Source organism: Agelaius phoeniceus, chromosome 2 (assembly GCF_051311805.1).
Source record: "Agelaius phoeniceus isolate bAgePho1 chromosome 2, bAgePho1.hap1, whole genome shotgun sequence".
Classification (NCBI taxonomy): Eukaryota; Metazoa; Chordata; class Aves; order Passeriformes; family Icteridae; genus Agelaius; species Agelaius phoeniceus.
Genome location: NC_135266.1, coordinates 110421866 through 110442691, shown reverse-complemented (window position 1 = coordinate 110442691; position 20826 = coordinate 110421866). Strand labels below are relative to the sequence as shown.

The following is a 20826-nucleotide window of genomic DNA, read 5'->3' as shown; positions in this document are numbered from 1 at the left end:
CTTATGTAGGAAGCAGAAGCAGGCACCAAGGCCATCAGTGGTGACAAGGAAGGTGTACTCAGCAGGACATTTATAGCTTGGACTCTGTTGAATGAATGTGCTAAACTGGATCCTTCACTGGTGTAAATGGAATGCAGTTCCCACTGATGCTGAAAGAAATCACATCATCTGAGAATCCCACATGAGAATTATCTGAAATCCTGTAGGGGAAAAGATTCGGATGTGACCCAGCACTTTCTTCATAATACAGGAGCAATTTAATTCCAGGAATTCTTACTATGCAATTTTGGAGTTGTAAATATTAAGGTGTTTTTTATTGTGTTTATGTGCAGGTTAAAAAAAATTACAATTTATTCCTTCCACTAGGTAATACTCACACACACACATATAACACATATGTGTGTTATATGATGTATGATTTCATGTCCAGCTCTAATCCTAGGCTTGCAATAATATTGGGGTAAGACTTTTATGTAATTATATTCAAATTAATGCATTATTACATTAATTTTACAGTGGCTTAACTAAAAAATCTGGGCATCAGTCTACTGTTCATGTAGAGCAGAATAACTAATCTGATTTATTCCTAATAAGAGCCTGGTTCTGTACCTTATTGCTGATTTTGTTGAGGGTTTTTTTTTCCTCTCCCAAAAGACAAAATTCTTGTTTGTTTGGAAGGGTTTTTTAACCTCTTGGCTGAGTGATACATTTCTGTTTATCAGCCACCTGCATCTCCTCAATGCATTCTGAGGCAAAAATCAAGGCATAAGAAAGTCCAATTTTAAATTCAATCAGTTCCCAAGTTGTCTGATGCAATGGTTTCCATTTCAACAGCTGCCTCTGTCTACTTCACCCACACGGAGGAACCAGCTTCCTCTGGAGATCTGAAAATGTACAGTTGGCAGCTAAAATTCAATTTAAGCCTGGCCAGGTACAATTTTATTGGCACTGGTCCCAGGTCTTGCAATTGACTTTTAACCCCCTCAGAGCTTTCCTCGTGTGCCTGATAGAGCTGTGCTCTGCGTGACAACTTCAGTGAAGTCCAACTGCTGCCTTTTGTTGCTCTGTGCAGCAAAATATTTTGAGCTCATAAAGCAACAGCTCTGCATTTGAGTGGCATTTGTAAGAAGCCTTCATGTTAATTATCCTCACAGAAAATAGCAAGTAGTATATGCTGTTATAAACAACTGCTTTCTAAAAGCTACACTAGAGAACACTGCTCATTTTCTTGAATGCCAGTGTTTCATGATCCCTAATGTTCAACTTTTTTGACTTTGAAAATACTTTTCTTACTTTATAAACAATTTTCAACACTTCCAGTTTCTCTGGTCATTGCTCCCATAACTGAGCATTCAAAATTATTCATAGGAATAACAGGTTAAAGAGTTTATCCCTTAGCAGAAGAAAAGAGTAAAGGGATTCCTTTTGTCCCTAGAGTTTGTTGTTCTAATAGGTAGCAAATTCTGATTACTGTGGACTAATGTGGAGTAGTAAAAAATTTCTCTCCCAGAGTCCTTCCTCATGTTAGGGCTGTGCTTCACCATTTTTTTTTAGGCAATTCAGCAAAAGAAGCAGTGAATCAAATGAAACTGAGGGCAAAACACTGGCCTTCAGAAATTCAAACTGGAAACATCACAGCAGAACAGAATTTTTAAATTTTTATTCCCTAGTCTTTGCAATAGAGTTCAAAATAACCATAACATCTGGGTACTAGAAACCATGAAATCATTAACTAGGGTCACATGTTTATTTGATTGGTAAAAAAAAGGATTGGTCTGTGCATCATGTGTGACAGTAACCTTCTAGATTAAAGGGTAAAAATTTGATATACGAGAAATCTTTTATGCCTACACATGGTGTTTGGTTCATCCTTTCACAGCAGGCTACCAGCTAGCCACAGGTAATGCAAGCAGTTTAAGCTCACAAAGGTATTTTAGCTGCCCAAACCTATCTCTGCCTAGAGAGCTACTCCTCACATCCACTAGTATTCTGCAATGTGGAACAAGAAGGGAATAAAGCAACAGGAGGAAGTTACTAGCAGTAATTATTCATCACAGCCCTTCCCATTCTGTCTTCTGTGACTTAGAGATGGAGAACTGGCAGGTTTAAAGGTGGGAGAGAGGGGAAATCTGTTTTCTCAGGTGATGTTCACGGGTCTTTGCCTCCTTACTTCTCACTGCATAGTACTATTACCCTGGTGGTCTGAGGTATTTCATCAGATAAAAGAAAAGAGGGAGCTTTGAGTAGCTAACTGAATTCCAGATCACTTGTTTTTCAAGAAAACAGTGGGCACAAATGTATAAAATATGAGTATCTGGGAACAAGTGAAATGAAAGAAGCTCCTTTAGATTATTTTTCACTGTGAAACTGAGGTCAAAGATTGAGGCTTTGGTTTGAAGACCAAGCACGGCTGAGTCAGTTTGGATAAAACACGAGCATTAGGAGTTTTTGTTGTTTCTCACATTGCCATGGTTTTGACTGAAATATCAATACAATCTGATCTCACTTTTTGTTCTTAACATTGCAAAATACTATGTTTTCTTAATCCTGTCTAGCACTGAAGAAGAAAGTGAGGAGTCTCTCTAGGTTTTAGGCTGGAGAAAATTAAATCTTAATCTTTGGCCACCTCTGACTCATTTTCAGTGAAACTGAAAGAGTTCAAATCAGTGTTAGAAAGGATCAGAATTTAGAGGCACTTGTTTTGCCCAAACATCCATATTTTCTGAACTTTTAAAATCTTTCCTGACAACAGTAAATGGGAGCAGAAATAGTGGTTTGTTTATTTTTAAATGGGAGAGGGGAAAAGAAATAGAGAAATTAGTTATATCAGTAAGTTATTGAGAACTGGGAAGTTACATTTCTTGTCAGAGGAACTGTGGTGTAATTGAAACTCAGCTCAGGGACCCAGCGGAAGTGGGTGCCAAGGAGCCACAAACTCCTGTTAAGTAAAAAGGAAGCAAAGTCAGCTTTAACTGTTTATTTATGCAAACAGCCATCTCTTGTACTGCTTGAGGTTAATTTCTCATTACTCATGATTCAGCAAATTCTTTGTGCAGTGTTCTCATTGAGACATTCAGTGATAAAAGCAAATTGTATTTTCTAACGTCAGGAATATTTTTCTATTGTCTTGGGTTTTTCCATGCTGTGTTTGAGAACAAACTTCACATCCAGAAAATGGCAATGGCCAGCCAAGGTTGTGACTGATAAAACCTGAGCTTAATGAAGTTCATTTGCTAAAATTGTCCTTCAGGATAATTGAGATACAGCACCTTGAGCAGTGGGCCATATCTTCTGCATCAATTTGGAAACAGAATTCTGTTTGTATGGCAGTTGCTTTTAGATAATGTGTGCAATTGGCTATGAAGAGCAGCTAGATAATTCCTGTGAGTCATTGTGTAGTTGCATTCAAATAAGTACTGTAATAAACCTTAAGATTGTTTTCTTCAGCGATTCATCAATAATTTACTGTATACAAAAAAGTCAGTACTGCTCTGGAAATTTCTACAGATAATTTTCCCATCTAAAACACTATCATAATCATGCTGAAGGGTGTATTGAGGTATCTGGAATTTATGCATGCAGATTCCATTTACAATAATGTAGGTTAGGTGACGCATCACTGCTGGGTTGAGAAAGATATGGGTAAATATGCTGGTGAGTGTCTAGAACTTGGGGAATAGAATAACAAGAGGAAGGAGAAAATATGTAACCAAAAGAGGTATTACCTAAGTAGGAAAGTAGAAACTCTGAAACCATGTGATCTTCATCTACTGCCAAAGTGAGATGTGTGTGTACTCACCAGCTTTAATAGCAAGCTCTCTTACTGGGTTATCAGTGACAAACCCTCAGTGGTTGAGGAATGCTGTTTGGTTGTATAAAAGCAGTAATTGCAGGTTCCAGGTAGAAGTGCAATTGAAGAAATGAGCACAAATGCTGTGTATTTCATGGGCTGGCTAAAAGAGAAGGAGGTGGCTTCACAGATGGGAACATTTAACTGCCAGAATTGGTATCACCATAATTTTGAATCACCCAGGAGAAGACACACATGTGCAGGGAAAAAGAGGAGAAGAGCAATTCTCCAGGCAGAATACTGTGGACAAGGAATAGGCTTGACATTGCTTTGTTTTCAGGGACTTTTTTGCTCTACTTTGATTTCATTTATTAGAATCATAAGTTTGAAACTGTATAGTTATGCAGAGAGATGTGTGTTTGTTTCTGAAAGAGAAGCTGGCTATATGTGGTGTGTCACATGCTATGCAGAGACTTTCTCTGCTAATTTTCTCCTCAGATAACAATTACCAAGTGCTTTTGTTACAAAAATTTCCAATAGTCTTTATAATTTCATTGTTCACAGGTTCTTAACTATGCCGTTGTACAGTACAGCACAGTGAAATTTATTCATAAAAGTGGCTCCAGTTTCCCCATGATTATCATTGTCTTCAAAAGCAAAGGCTTCAAATTGTTCTAAAACATCAGCAGTAAATATTGTACTATTGAACTCAACTCACTGTGATTAAAGAGATTAGTATCACTGAGTAAAGTAGTCGTCTCAAAGTTTGAGTTTCACAAAAAATAATGAGAAGCCCTTGATCTCTCTTGCCCAGTGATAGAGCTTGTGGGAGTAAACAGAGCTAACTTTCTATGCTGAAAATGGGGAATAAAGTGTATTACTTCAGGCTGAAATGAATCTAGGATTTGTTGTTGGATAGCTTCTTAAAATTTGGATATAGCTAATTGCAACACTGCCTGTAAACTCTATTAAAATCTTGTGGTCTCAACCTTACCTCCCTAGATGTTGTGTCTGGCAGTTTGCCTGGCTTGCCTACGGAGTGAAAAAACAGAAATATTATGTGCAAGAAAATACAGAGGATTTAACACAGACTATCGCAGGCAATGTCTTCTGTGTCATCCAAAAGTTTTATTAATTGTTCAAAATGTTACCTGGAATTTTTTGCTGCGCTGACTTTCCTGAGAAGGTTCTTTTTTTATTGAAGCTAAACTTATTTTGCACTCTAGTGAAATATAATGGCTTGCAATTCCTTTTGCTTACCCTGTCTACAGGGTATCCTGCCTCAGTGAATCCTGTGGAAGCTTATCAACCAATGTGTGCCCCTTCAGAAGATTACCTCCATGAATATTTAAGGAAATAATTCTGTAGAGATCCATCACATTGTTACTGCTTTAAATATTCCTTTGTAAATAAGCCTATAGGTCCCAGAGGAAGAAAGCATGCTCAATTACCTTCTAAAGTGCATTTTTACTAAATGCCAGGGTGAACAAAATGATGGTCAAGAACAGGCAAGACTTTTATTATAAATGGGTCTCAGTAGAATTTAATATGATTTTTAGCAGATTAGGCACTTATGGTTGCATTCTGCATTTGAGCACTTAAATTTCTGTGCATATTCTTTACATATATTTCCTTCCCTTCCTAATGGTGATCCAAACTGCAGTTTTGGGTTTGGGGCTTTCATGTATTTTTCATTTTTCTCCTAAAATGTTCTGTTCTGACAGTTCTGGTGCACAGTGATTCACGAAGTTTTCTTATCCAATTCTCAGCTACCCATAGATATAACACATTTAGTCTTCTCCATCATTCTTTGCTCAGTCCCATTGAAGCTGCTGTCACTGCAACGTTTTACTTTCTTCTATCAAGGCAGGCATGAAATTTCCAGTGGAGCGAATGCGAATGCTAAGGCAGCTGCATGGGTCAGTAGGCAGATGGAAGGGGGGAGGGTTTGGGAAAGCTAAACAGTTTGCATCCTTCTCTAAAAGACAGCAAACCACAGGGCAGGGATCTGCAAGCTGATGATTTGACAGTGCAATGCCCTTTAATTGTTTGACTGGATTTACAAGTTCTGTTTAGCTGACAGATATTTTGGCTAATACCCTTCCCTAGTTTTTTTTTCCTTTTGACTATCAGAAGTTCTGTTTAAAAATTTAAGCAAGCTCTTGTTGTACAGCAAAATAAACAGATTTCTCTTACAGATAGGAGACACTCTCTAAGATTTTTGTTTCCATGAATACCCCAGTGAATACCAAATATTGACCTAAACAAATACAGTTTACTGAGAGTGCCAGTAAACAATCTGGAAAATAATTCAGAGGATGCAGCTTTATTTTGTTTGGAAACTGCTATTCCAAGCTTACAGCACACAGTCGCCAATATATTTTTCTCCTCTGTTTATTTTTGTAATTAGTCACTCTCCTGACTAAAAATCAAATAATTAGCTTTTAAAGACACCAAATTGAAACCAAGCTAAGTAAGAAAAGTGTGGAAATACAAAGGAATTTGCAGTAAATGAAATTTTAGTGATTAAATATTTTTGAGTTCCTGAGGTAATTGTTAGTAAATATTTTGAGTTTCTGAGGTAACATAGTTTTAAATATACTGTGTCTAAAATCCATGTGAGAATCAAAAGGTAACAGTTTTAAAACAATAGAATCAGTGGTCCTGGACAGAGATAGACAGAGATGTTTGTAATGGTAATTACTATAATCAAAGAATAGAAAAAGAACTTTTGCTGAGATCACATGTTGACTGTACACTGAATTATGCCTTGCAATCATGTGCAAAAATAATTGTTTCCTTTACCCAAAGTCTCCCCTTGAAGCTTTTGAGACTGGACCAGCAGTCCTGTGTATTGCCAGAAGTGGCCAGGGATGAAGCACTGAGAACACAAACTGTCCATTCCCTCTCCCCCCGCTTTTTAGTGTAAATCTCAGGTGTCTGATGCTATCTGTGGGAATGTGGTTATGAATATCTCAAACTCCAAAACACTGAGCAGCAGGAAGTGTGTGGGATGAACCACAGATGGAGAGGATGAAACCAGGAACAGTGGCTGTCAAGACGAAAGCAAACAGTGACTTTATTACATTTTGGGTGTCCTACATTCCAGCTAAATGTTTCACCAGGTATGCCTGCATTAGCATAGGATTTGAAGTTCATCTCCTTACTGCCCTTCCTTCTGTGCTCTGGTTTCATCATAGAGCAGCCTGATGGCATGCAAATGAGATTCCTTTTGGGTTAAAGTAAGCCAGAAGCCGTGATCCAGGAATATGTCTATTTGCTCCAGGCATTAATGTGCATGAGCCTTCAAACTACAGTTATTTTGAACTAAAACTCCCCTATGCATGTCATAAATGTATTTCAGGTCCTTTAACAGCAACTTTTTTTTTTCTCAACAGACCCATTCCTATTTGTTCAGACTTTGTCATTGAACCTTGGACTGTATGTCACTAGCAGAGAGCAGAGGAAGGACAAGTTGACATAGTTATTCTCTGTCTAAATTCTCTGAATATATGAAGCCTTCTATGAATTCACATAAAGCTTAGTGCAATAGAGAGGCTTCAAGGATTTAGGTTTTGACAGCAGTTACTGAGGTTAAAGGTGAGAGAGAGAGGGTTTGCTTGCCAAAACTTTCTAGGTATCCTGTTATTTTCTCTACTGCTGAATTTGAACAGTCCTTAAGATAATGTTAACTGAAACGCTGACGAAATGTGCTAAATATGCACAGTGTAAAACCCTGCTTCTGCTAGACCTGTCTGGCTTGCATAATCCCAAATTCTCAGCAGTGCAACTGTGCACAACAGAAGCTGTTTATAATTAATGCCTGCAATCCCCCCTAACCACGCTGCTGCCCTGGCGGCTCCGGACCAACCTCACGCGCAGTTTCAGAAGCTGAATCCAGTGTGCACAGATCCAATGGCACCAGGAGCTGCTGGGATGGCTGTGCTCCCAGACCTCCTGCAAGGGCTTTTCAGCTGCAGCTACTCATCACTTCTCAGAGCAGCAGCTGTAGATGATGCAGTGTTGTGTATACATTTCAGGGTTTCCTCTATGGGTGTGGGTGTGTACACTGCTGCACTGGAGGGATATTTCAATGCTTAATAAATGGGATGATAAGACAAGGTCAATCTGTTGTGGAAAAAAAATTATATGTTACTGCTCATAGGAAACCACAGCAGTGTGAATGAGGAAGACTACTGCAGCTGTAAAAAGCAAAATATGTCTATGTCTAGATTTCTATCACAGGAGATTACTGATGTCGTGATGTAGCCATTTGGGCCCTTGGACCGGGAGAAATTTATCAGACTTAAGAAGCCTGATTAATGAAACATGGTAGAAATGCTGATTGCCCTAACTAAAACCAACTTCAACCCTTTGCATCTCTATAATATGTTCTTTATTAGTCATTGAAGAGCCTAAATGATGCCTAAGCAGCTGCCACTCTGCAGCACAGGCACACAATGACAAGCAAAAGCTTTGGTATTGACAAAATGACTTAGGGATAACAGTATTTGTTACCTGTGTCCAAAAATATTCCATATCTATGTCTATAATGCCTGCCTATACGTATTTATCCAGAATCCATTCATCCATTCTTTTTATCTAGCATAGTGAATAAAGTTCCTTTTCAGCTGTGAATACAAGATAAAATTGATGTAAAGCTTCAAAATCCACTGTACAATTTAGAGGAGCTGTCTGATTAAATGGCAGATTAAAACTGAAATCAAAATCTAATTACTAGGCCTTCATTTTCCATTAAATATATACTGTTGATGTCAGATACCCCATATAGAAAATAAGTCAAGGACACAAGCTGTTTTTTTTCTCTGTATAATTACTGTTCTGATATCAGTTCTCAAATAGATTTAGTCAGAAGAAAAACTCCAATTAATGAAACTGTTTTCCTCCTTCACACACCAGGTCTGAGTACAATGTACCCTAAATGCCCATAATCTGAACTTCTTTGGGCAATGCTATTGCTAAGGGTGTAGGAACTAAATGTCCTAACCTGTCATCTTCCTCTATTGTATCCAGGGGAAATAAATAAAAACCATTGTGTAGTAGGTCTAGAACAGAAATCTCTGCAATACGTGTCTGTTAAAAATTTGTTCTGTTATTTAGGAACATGCTTATGAGTGTAAGTGCTCATCGTCTCAGTTATAATGAGAAGTAAATGGAGGAATAAAAAACTAGGATGGTTTGGTCATGATTATAAAATGTTGCTGGTTTAGATAAGAAAATAACAAGGATTATTATCACACACTATTGCACACAAAACAACCCCTGCATCAGAGCTATTATTCTATTAATAAATTAAAATCATGACTAAATTACCTCAGCTATGATATTTTAAATAATACAATGCGATGTAACCACATACATTTGATATTTTATAGTTGGTATAATGAATTACAAGTCAGCTGTTCAATTTTTCACCAGAAAAAAATAGGGGTTGAGAATGCTGACAATTCATTTAATATGTATTAATTTATATGATGTTAATTACTTTAACTCAGATTGCTAGACGTTATAACAACAATAAGTAAACCATCTGCTGATGACACAGAGAAGGAACTTGAAATTGTATAAATTAAAATGTTTCTGATTATACAAACGTAGGGCCTTTATCTGCAAGTTTATGCACTTTCAGCAAAGACCAGTCTTTGGATGTGTTCTTGCTCAGGATTTCTTGTCATTAAACCCTTCCTAGGGAAAGGAAGAGGACTAGAAGAAGATATTCCTTGCACACAGAGAAATAGTCAAGGGACAGAGAAGCAGAAAGATTTCTTTATTATTCTAGATTGAATCCTATGGATTGTTCTAGCATGTTAGAGGAGTGGCCTAGGCATTAACATAACTCATGCACCAAGCTTTAAATTACCTACAGGTAGTGACAAGCACATCTGTTCTGGGTTTGATAGTGAGATACTCCCAAAATTATCTTTTCTGATTGATCATTGTGGGCTTCTTTGTCATACCATGGTCTAAGTGGTGGTCCTTAATGGTTTGAGTGATTGATGTCATCAAAATTATCATGGGGAAGAGAAAAATTCTCTTCCTCACTGGAGCTTTTTCTTAGGGACTTAAAAAAAAATTGGCAAAAGAGGACTGGTGACAATGCCAGTGTGTCTTTGAAGAAACCTGAATAAGAGTGTGGATCCTTACACAGAAACTTTCTTACTTCTATGGATCAAAAAGAATGATGGGGTAATCAAGGGGCAGGTTTGAGTAGGGGTGCATGTGTGAATGTGGCCACAGGCTCTGAAAGCAAATTTTTGGGCTTTACATCCTTCTCCATAATGACACCAGAAATGAAGGTGTCATTTAGCTCCTGTTAATGTTGACAATAATATTTGCATTCAATAGAGAGGCCAGAGGAGTCATTAATCTCCTATTCTATGGAGAACATCTGTTTAGTGAGAAAGGCAGGTGTACTTGCTGACAAACAGAAGCAGCATTTTGGTACCAAAAGTACAAGCCAAGGAAGTCAACCCCAAGCTGCAGGCACATGAAAAAAAATACATTTTCTTTCCTGTCTCAGGCAGCAGAACATAAGCCTCCCAGACCAATATATATATATATATATATATATGTGTGTGTGTGTGTGTATATATATATATATATACTTCAAAATTTCTTGTCATTTACTTAATCTTTTAATTTTCTGGCTACATTGTCATTAATAGAGAAAAATATATATATTTGTTATATATATTTGTTTTTTTATATATATATAAATGTTGTAATTGTTTCTTAATGAATGAAGCAGCTAAACCTAAATGTTCAGAAATCTTATACCTTTATATCTTCCATGATAGATTTTTAACGGCCAGATATAATTTCAAATAATAATTATTGACTAGCCTCTATAAATAATATTAGAATTTTGCAAGATAGTCTAGTTATTTTTATAAATATATATATTTTATATATATATTTATTTATATAAATTTTAATATATTTTTATATATTATTAATTTATAATTTATTATATATCTATATATCTTTATTATTAATATTTAGATATTTATTTATATATCTATTTATTTTCCATTTGAATGGTTATACCTATTTAGGCTCTGCAGGAATTAGGACAGGAGGGAAGAAAACTGTCTTACAGAATATAACTGTGCTGCTCAACGTCTAAATGTTAAGGAAAGTTTTGATAATGTGGAATGCCAAAACACTCAGTAGGAGTCAGGTACTTCAATGCCACAGTCAGTAAATAAATAAATTAATAATGCTAAAACTTTTTTTTTTCTTCTTCTTCTTTAGGAAAAGCTTACAGGAAATGCATGCACTTAAATATTCAGGTTGCCATATGTCTGCTTATGGGAGGTAGGCAAAATTTAGAGGCTTCAAACAGTTTGTCTTGGAAGCTGATCAACTCTCTGCTCTCCTTTGTTATCACAGAGGCACTTTAGAAACGGGCTGACAGTTTTGTGCTTGATAGGCACCTTTGGTTACACACACAAACCAGAGCTTTTCTGGAGGAATTTTGGGGGCAGTTTGAATGCCAGTGGTGGGATCATCGCTTTCCTCTGGCCCATGAAATGTGTTTGAATGCTGTTCATGATTTGGATGTACTCAGCTCATGTTTTCTTTGAAAATGGGAAGAACGAATTACACACAAGCGGTTCTTTTCCTGACAGATCTCCTGCACTGGTGTCTTCTTTTTCCTTCCTTCTTTCCCCTCTCTCCCTTTGGTGCAAGCCCTTATCAGTGTAAACACTCTCCTGATAAGTGCTGACATATAAACCTGTGTTCATAATGTTGCCCCATGCTGCCCATCGTCAAGCCTCTAAAAAAAGTGTATCTTTTCTCCCTCCTCCCTCATGGATTTTGGATTTCATTTATTTATTGGTCAAATAGCTAAAATTAAACACATTTACGAGATTGGCCACTCAATGAAGTTATATTTTATTCCCATAAAAACTCAGGCATCTAGTTCATGCCAAAAAGCTGGTAAAGATAAAGTCTTGTAGTTTTATGTTAAATGCTAGGAGTAAAACTAGATTGCTTGTAATCATCAAATTAAAGTAAAACTGCCTTATATTTACCGGGTTTCTACCATAGGATGATTCAATGTAATATTTTTGTTGCTAACTTAGCAGTGGAACCATTTGTAAGGTGATAAAAAGTGGGTGGTCTCATGTTTCTCTGGTTTGAAGAAGCTAGTTCAGTTGAAAACATTCACTTTTTTCCACTTGTACTAAAGATAAAGCATGAGGGATTTGCTTGGGGCCAGCCAGTTTATAGGTGGAACTGAACTGGAGTTGTGGTCAGAAGAAATTACCTGGGTGGGTTTGCTGTATTTTTCACCATGTTAGCAAGTATCTTAATTTAATTGGAAAGCATTAAATGATTGAGTTGTATTTTGCAGTACAGAGTTTGTCAGCACAGTTGCAGTGGGGTTATGACAGCCCCACTGTGTTGCTTGATAAATCGTTGTCTGCTAGGATTCAGAATAAACTGATTTAAAATCTGCCACAGTCAAAAAGCATAACAACTTTGTGTCTGTGGATTTTAGTGCAGATGAAAGAGTTATAAATATAAATTGGGTTTTTTTTTCTGATCTTCCAAGAAGTAATATATTCAAAAAATGCACAAAAATTGAATCCTATAATAAAAGCAAACTGATCTTTAAAAAAACTTTAAACACCTACTCAGAACAGAAATATTTCTCTCCAGATTAGAGGGTGTTATTTGCTATTCTTGCTTGAGCTAGTTGCAAGAAAACTGTCCCTCATAGCAGTCCTTTATTATTTATACAAAATCAGGAAGGAAATCATCATCTTCCAGTATCATTGCAATAGGAATTTATATTACCTAGTTATAGATAGACTTTTTTCAGTAGGTTAGAATAGAGAAACACCTTCCCATGTGTTTGAATGATTATTTAAAATGCTATATAACTCTAAGGTTTGGAAGAAAATGCATATAGGTTTTTCTTTTCCATTTTCTCAGTCTCATTGCCTCCTCATTCTTTCATTTTGAAAATCAGTTTATTCATATAAGTTGCCAAAAGAATTTAAAGAAAGTTTGGATAAATTATGCAGTTAGTAGAATTGTGTGTGCTTGTGTTTGTGTGCAAATTTCATGCTCCTTAAAGGATTTATTGAAAAATTCAGGGCTGCTAATTCCCATGGAAGTTTCAGACAATAAGGACATGACATTTTGGTTGTTTTCTTAATTCATTCTGGTCATGGGACCACAGAGTCATTACAAAATATGATAGCATCAATAGGTTGTTTTGCTCAAGTAGCTCCATTTTAGAATACAAATAAAATTTTCTAGGTACGTCAGCTAAAACTGAACAAACTATAAAAGAAAATTCTGTTTACTTGAATTCTCAACAAAAGCTGATATTAATAAAAGTATCCCCAGGGAGATAGTTTTTTTGTGCAATTTCTTGTCTCTGGGTGTTCCAGCTTATTAAAAGTAATTATTTCAGATTTTCTTTCCTTCTGTAGATTTGTGCTCTAAAATATACAACGATACAGTATTTTTTGGTTTAAATAATAGTTATTTTCAGAGAGTGAAAGAAAGTATCTTTTTCATGCTAAATATTACTATTTTTTCTCATCCTTTGAGTTTTCCTTTTTTTTAATGCCAAAGATCATCACAGAATTTTCTCTTTACATTTCTACATGCTCTTAAAGTCAGCCAGTCTGTTATCTGCAGTTGATCAAGCCAGACATTTTTCAATAGGAAATAAAAAACAAAATCAAAAAGCTGTTTAATATGCACATTTCAGAATTTTCATTAAGCAAAATAATAATCAGGGGAGGGTCTGTAATACTGGCATTGTTGCAAACAAATACTGTGGTCCTAATTCTTTCTGTTTGACACTAAAATTGCTAAAGTCAATGAAGACATTAGGAAATAATTAAGCATTAATTATGTTTTCCCTTCTAATTTAAAAATAATGTAAACTACATCATTGTCTTATTTTCAGTATGATAGATCTTTGAGCAATCAACCCAAATTTTGGTTTTTACAGAACTTGTCGAAGATGGGATTTTCCCCACTGGTTCTGACCTGTTGGAAAAGGCAAGATTTAAGAGATGGTTTGAGGATTCCCCTGCCACATCCCACCTGTGTGAAATAGGGAAGGATTGGCTGGAATTGCTGCCAAGGGTGTGTGGAACAGCCAGGATTCATCTCACCTGGGTTTGACTGAGGGGTCCCACCCACCCCAGGCAGCACAGGGATTTACACCACTGTGATGTCACTGCTATAACAACCTCACCAGCACAAACATCAAAATCAAGGTAAATTTCTTTTGAATAGGATGAAATTCCGCTGTTTTGCACAAAAATTCCTCTGTTTTGGACCTTGTCTGCTGTTTTCCTTTATTAATCTTAACTACTGCAAGTCTGTGTTAAGTACAGAATTTTCTGATGAAGGACCTAAAGTAGCGCAGGCACTCTGATAGCCCTGACTGAAAAGATTCAACCACCACTGAATTGGTATCCTGAAAAAAGAGCAGTTTTGATTCCTAAATGACAGGATATCTCTAGAACATTGGTGTCTGATGTGACTTGTAATGCTGTACATTGCATTCCTGACTGCCAATCTGTGCTAACACAGAAACTGCTAACTGCATCCAGGTAGGGCAGTGTTGCTTAAATCCCTATCTCTCAGCCTCAGAGTCAACTTTAAACTCTGTGTGCCTTTTGCTTTTGTTTTCTTTTCAAACTGTTTGAAACAATATGAGGACTGTGCTGCAGCTCAGCAGAGTGCTGTTTGATAGCACAAAGCCCAGCATGTGTCATATGTGCTCAAGGGTAGTGTGATGGCATATGGAAGCACTTGAAATTGCAGAACTTGATCAGACTGTTTCTGAGGGTTTTATGTTGTGGAAAGAGCCAAACATGGAACAGTTTCATTGCCTTGTCCATTTAGCAGCTCCTAGGGTGAGGATAGATGTTTGGATTTTGTCCACAAGTAGACAAAAAGGCAAAGCAAAGGGTAGATATACAACTAACACATGGCGTGGGTGGTGACAGACTGAGGCCTGGGAGTATCTAAACATCAACTTCACAACAGCTGTGGGTCAGTTCCTCTCAGTGTTCCTGCATCCTTCATTTCAGATGATTTTCAGTTGTCAACTATTCTCTCATGCTTTCTGCACCAGCTGCTAAAGCAACACAGATTTCCAAAGCCTACTGGCCCATGTGGAAGTGTAAAACTGCGTAAATCTCATCAGTGTTCTTGAAAAGCTCGGCTGTTTTAGTCAGCCTTCCTCTCCTCCTCACAATATGGTAAAGAATTAAGAATCATCTCTTCCTTTTTCAGTTGAATGGTTTGTGGCAGGGCCTTGTCTGAGAGGTGCAGTTTGGCTGTTACATATTTTCTATTGTGATCCAAGGAAATTTCACTTAATTTTGTTCAGCAGCTTATTCTCCCCAAACTCTAGCAAGCTGGATATTGAGGAGCTTGTCATCTGCTGTTTATCAGTCTAGCTAGATGTGAGGCTTCATGTGGAAGTTTTCAAGGTTGCAGGGAAATCTAGCAGGACTAGGGTAGGCAGTTTCAGAGTTTGCCTTTTAGTTTATTTGCTTTGTATTATTGAAATATTCAGTCACAGAATAAAGCAAACTCTGCCTAATTGAGATTTGGATACACCACTCCTGTTTCTGTATCTCTCCTCTCTAAGTATGATATAAAGATAAATATTTAAGGAGATGCATTATCTTTTGCAAGGGAATGGTCCTTACTTTTCATCAGGATACACACCATATAATTTGATCTCCAAATTATTGCAATAGTAGCTGCATCTGGAGTGTAATAACACTACATTCCATCTTACAGAACAGTTAGGAGTTTTGATCTAGGGAATTCTAGAATTATTATTGAAATAAAGGCTCTGTGGCAGGGAGAAATTTTATTGTGCTGTTAAGAAATGATTTTTTTCTTCCAAAAACATGGACACTTGTAAAAGCATCAGAGATTTTAGGCTGTTCTAACAGTAAACTTTCCACTAAATTTAGCCTGATCACAAGCAATGATTTTATGATGGCATTTTGTACTATAATTGGTTGTAAAAGATCATAAGAAGTTACTATGAAAATTCTTATGCTTTAAAAATAATAATTTGTATGCCAGTGTTTTGAATGTGTTTGGGTTTTGAAGTTTTTTGCCATTTTTCAAGGCTTCAGTGGTAGGAACTCCGTTGCCAGATTTCTGCTGAGAGGCCTTGACAAAATGAAGATTTCAAACAAAAAGGTCTGAAACAGATAAGAGTTCTTGAGAGTTGCAACCCAGCCACTGGAAAGGCTTTTCTTAGTCATGCTATTTTTCAGACTTTTAAAGAGAATTAACCTGTGGTTATGAATGGGGTTCAGTAGGTGGAAAGGGGAGCAGAAACTCTGCATTGTAACAGAATGTAAAAGAATGACTCAGAGTAATTTACCAAACCTGGCTACTGACAAGGGATTTTTCCCTCTGCTCCTTGCAGAGGAAAGATGGTTCCATGTGTCCTTTTCCCCTCCTGATTTCAGTCTTCAATTTCAACAGATTGTAGTCTTCTACTGGGGAAAAAAATAGATAAATTAGTATTTCTAGCATCTGTATTCCTTATACATTTATGTATGCATATGTCATTGCTACATTTAATTGAAAAATTAAGGTAGCTGTTATCTCCTGTTCTCATGACTTTTCTAAGTCAAATGGAAAACATCTGATTGTAATTAAAACTTTGAAATATATCTTAAACTTTCCTTTTAAGTGAAAGTAATTCTGCAGGCAGAACAAAGCTAAAAGGTTTCACAGATATTTTCTGCCATAAAAACAAACAAAAAAAAAATCAACAGCATAAGTGTTTTAATGCAGCTTTTACAGAACATAGTTGGAAATGCTAAAAAAGTCTGATGACAGTGTATAATTATGGATGCTAATAGAAACAGGGATCTAAAGAGAAAAGAGATAACCAAGAGAACTCATAAACATCAAAGATGCATATCAGGCCTCTTTAGAACTCTTAGCAGAAATCAATAATGCTAAAAAAGAATATAAGTCACTGTACTATTTTCTTGTGAAGCATTGACCCTCACAAGCTCAATTTCCTGTAAGTGAAATTTGGACAGACTGTGGAATATTATTTTAAGGAAATCACTGGTGAGACAGCATGGTTGTACACCTGAAGTACATAAGAAGGAGCATTTTAGCCTTTGAATATGTAAAGGAGGCTTATAAGAGGAAAAAGAGAGACTTTAACCAAGGTCCATGATGACAGGATGAAGAGCAATGATTTTAAGCTGAAAGAGAGTAGCCATAAATGGGACTTCAGGAAGAAATTCTTTAGCATAAGGATGGTGAGATGTTGGCCCAGGTTGTACAGAGAAGTTGTAGATGTCCCATCATTTTGAGTTTTGAAGCCAAGTTGGATGGGACTTTGAGTAACCTGGTCTAATGGAAGGTGCCCCTGCCCCTGACAAGAGGGTTGGAATAAGTGAGCTTGGAAGGTACCTCCCAACCCAAACCATTCCATGATTTTAATTAATTTTGCAGAATTACTTCTGTTTAGGATGTGTGGTTAAATCAGCATGGTTTCAAATCACACAGATGTTCATAGACCACAAGGAAAGGCAACTGGACTTTCCTGTGAATGCCATTTCCCAGTACTGCTGTTTCTCCTCCTCCTACCTTGTTAACAGAGTCTGTCCTTTTTCTCTATTGCTTAACTGCTCCTGTCATATTTTCTGAAAAAATTTTTTACCCAGGATTTTTCTGCTGCAAAGCTGAGAAGCTTTAGAGAAAAAGGAAAACAATATTATCTCATTGGTTTCTCCTGTGTTTTGCTGCTTTAGAATGTGGTTGGAGATTGTTTACTTAACATGTAAATTGTTTTTACTTATTGGCCAATGATGGCCAAGCTGTGTTGGACTCTGGAGAAAGAGTCAAAAGTTTTTTATTAATATCTTTTAACCTTCTGTCTACATCCTTTTTGTAATTTTTTGTATAGTTTGGTTTAGTATTCTTTTATATAATATTATATCATAAAATAATAATAAAATAAATCATAAAATAAATTAGCCTTCTAAAAACATATAGTCAAATTCATCATTCCTTCTAACAATGAAGGTCTCAGAAAATACCACACTTAACAAATCCTGTGTTCTGGGCTCTGAACCTGCTCCCAGCCTCCCATCTGAGCCAGCATTCCTGGTTGTGTGTCTCACCTCTAACTTTCTACCTGGGAAGATATTACATGGTTGAGGCTGAAGTTTGTGCGCATTTGTGATCATTATTTCTCATACCTGGCATAATACGAACCTCAGCACTGCTAAGGAATTTATGCAATGTATGTGTCAGTTTTTAATCAGGCTCCCTCAAGTCAGACACCTGAAGGGATTATTGCACTGCTGTTTTGGTTAACATTTTCAGGGTGTTATGAGCTGGGTGAACACATCAGGCATTACTGTTGCTCAGACTCCCTGTTACAGTTAGCAAATAACCTCAAGAGTGGGATGACAAAACAGACACAGCAAGACAATTCTAAAAGTGGAAGATATGGAGATGGAAACTACTTGTGATGACATTTCTACTACACTTCAGTTTTGAAATCAGTTTGGTTGGTAATAGACTCTCATTCCCTTTACTTCTCTGGTAGGAGTCAGAGAGGCTTTTGTCTCCCTGCAATACAATTCCTTCATTGGCCTTACACAGTTGGGCTTGACTGCCAGATTGATTGAACACTATATTTTCTTCTGAGTTTTCAGTAATGGTCTTCACCAGTTCCTATTCTTCTGCCTAGAATTTTGCCCATGACTATTTTGCTTTCCAATACTCCCCACACAAGTGATTTTTGGTACAAAGGTAAGATCATGCTACTCTCAGGGGTGCAAAACATAAACCAGGCAACAAATTGTTGCCTCTTTATTCCAGGCTCCTCAGTCCATTTATTCACTCAATTTGTCTTACTTAAAGTGAGCACAATGCTTCCTTGCCAGACCCAAAAGCAATGAAACCATGATCTAAGTTACTGCATCTAAAGCAAATATGAGTTATTTTTTGTTCCCAGTTTCTTTCTGTGTCTATCCTACATCTTCAATTTACTAATTTATCTATTTCTTTTTTCAATTCACTTTTTAAAGTAATTTTCTTCCTGTACTTGGTCCCCTTTGAGAGAAAAATTCTTGCTACCATCAGTTCTTAATATTGTAGATTGTGTTTGCCTTAATTTTTGTTTCTGCTTTTTAATTGTTTTCAATTAAGAAAAATGTGGATTAAATCTGTTTATTTAATCTTTTACTCAAAACTCAAAACCTTTAATTGCACTATTAATTCCCACTTGTATCCTGTAATTTCTCACAGTCTGCCACAGCAGTGCTTGGATAGGAACAAATGTTGCTATTAAGGAAGCAGCAACTTGAATGTTTTCAGTGGGGGTTGGTAAAAAACATTTCACAGCCGGGAATGAACCTTTGACTTAAGTCTTAAAACTTAAATTAACCTAATTAAACCACTGAAGTTTAGACAAAGTATCTTGCTCTTTGGAGATGTCTCATGAGAAGAGATTTTTTTCCCAGGAGATTCCCATTACTTTCAGAAGTGTAACATACTCATGTTCTTCATCTCTCAACTTGCTGCTGCACAAAGGGCACTTCTGAAAGATAAGGGGGAGCAGGGGAGGAAATGAGGCATAAAGTGTCTTGAGACAAAGTTGGCCTGAATTTTGCCTGAAAATATATCTGCTGATTTTCATGCAATCATCATTTTTCTGGCAATTATCCATGACTATAACGATATCATTTAAATGTTCAGCCACATGTTTAGTGGTTTTTCTGTAGAGATTGCTAGTTATTTTTCTTCTTGAAAGAGCAGGCTTGCCTCACTCTTCCTTGAACCCATAGGATTTGTTTTTCTCAGAGGAGAATTCAAATAAACATTGAGTAATTTTTAGTAAGTTCCTATTGCCTTGCTCTTTTAGTAGTCATGATTATCATTATGTTGTATTATTCTGATATGTTAAATAAATTATGTTAATATAATTTGAAGTTCTCTAGTAATAAAACGACCTAACATTTTTTCCTTGTGTTACCTTGGGTTTGATTTTTCTTTTCTTCTGGGAAAAAGGCAAAATTTTTAAATTTTATTCATGTTTCTATGAAAGGCTATATTCTGTCATGTATAGCTTATGTTGCAAATAATTCCATTGGCATCAGTTGAAATTTTCATAAGGGTTATCATCTTACACAACATGAGTTTTTCTTTAACTGATTTCATAGGTAATCCTACTGCTGTCACTTATGGTCATGACTTAAGAGCTATTCAAAATAAATTGCTTTTTTAATGTTTCCTATTATGATAATGGTGGTTATCAGAGTGTGAACAAACAATTGACCATTAAATTCTGTCTCAATGTGTGCTCAGTTTGTTTCAGAATAGGAAACTGTGGCTAGATTTCAGTGATTCTCTTGCCCAGCTCTCTTGCTTCTCTGAAAGAATGAATTGTCAGTTCTAACTGGTAAACTATTAACTAACCTGGTAAACTAGTGCAGTTCTCCTAGCAGAGGAAACACCTTGAATTTGTAGCTTTTGTTTAAAGCAGCAGTTTTTGTTTGATATTGACTTTCAGATGTGGGATCTCTTAACTGAGGTTTTAGATGTTTTAAATAATTTTCTAGGCATTAAGTTCAATAGCTAAAGTAGAACATCCTTTTGATTTTGTATTGTTGAATTAGGCTTACCAAATTTATATTCCAGCTTGAACAGAAAATATATCAATATGATTTCAAATAATAGTATAAAAAATCCTCCCTGGCATTAGTTAATTCAGTCTTTGGTCTTTTTTTTTCTGCTGCAAATTCATGCTTTTTTTTTTCAGTCATAAACTTTAAACTGGTCTTGTTACACCATGCTTTGTCTACCATGAGTTTGCAAGCTGGCTCTGACACTGACTACATGACTCACAATCGCCATTTCTTTCCATTTCCAAATTCCTCCTTCTTTTAAATGAGCAATAAAAGCTAATGCCTGACACTTACCTTTTACACCTGTGCAGTATGCCACCTAAAGCTGTAAATGGA

The 20826-nt window shown here is 36.5% G+C and overlaps 1 long non-coding RNA gene across 1 annotated transcript in view; it reads left to right on the top strand.

The window, feature by feature from the left end:
- Positions 1-14056, top strand: part of LOC143693489 (uncharacterized) — a 32560-nt gene extending 18504 nt beyond the window's left edge. Inside the window, exon 3 of the long non-coding RNA XR_013181193.1 lies at positions 13794-14056. This is a non-coding gene — a long non-coding RNA (uncharacterized LOC143693489). The remainder of the gene's footprint in view (positions 1-13793) is intronic.
- Positions 14057-20826: the final 6770 nt, after the last annotated feature.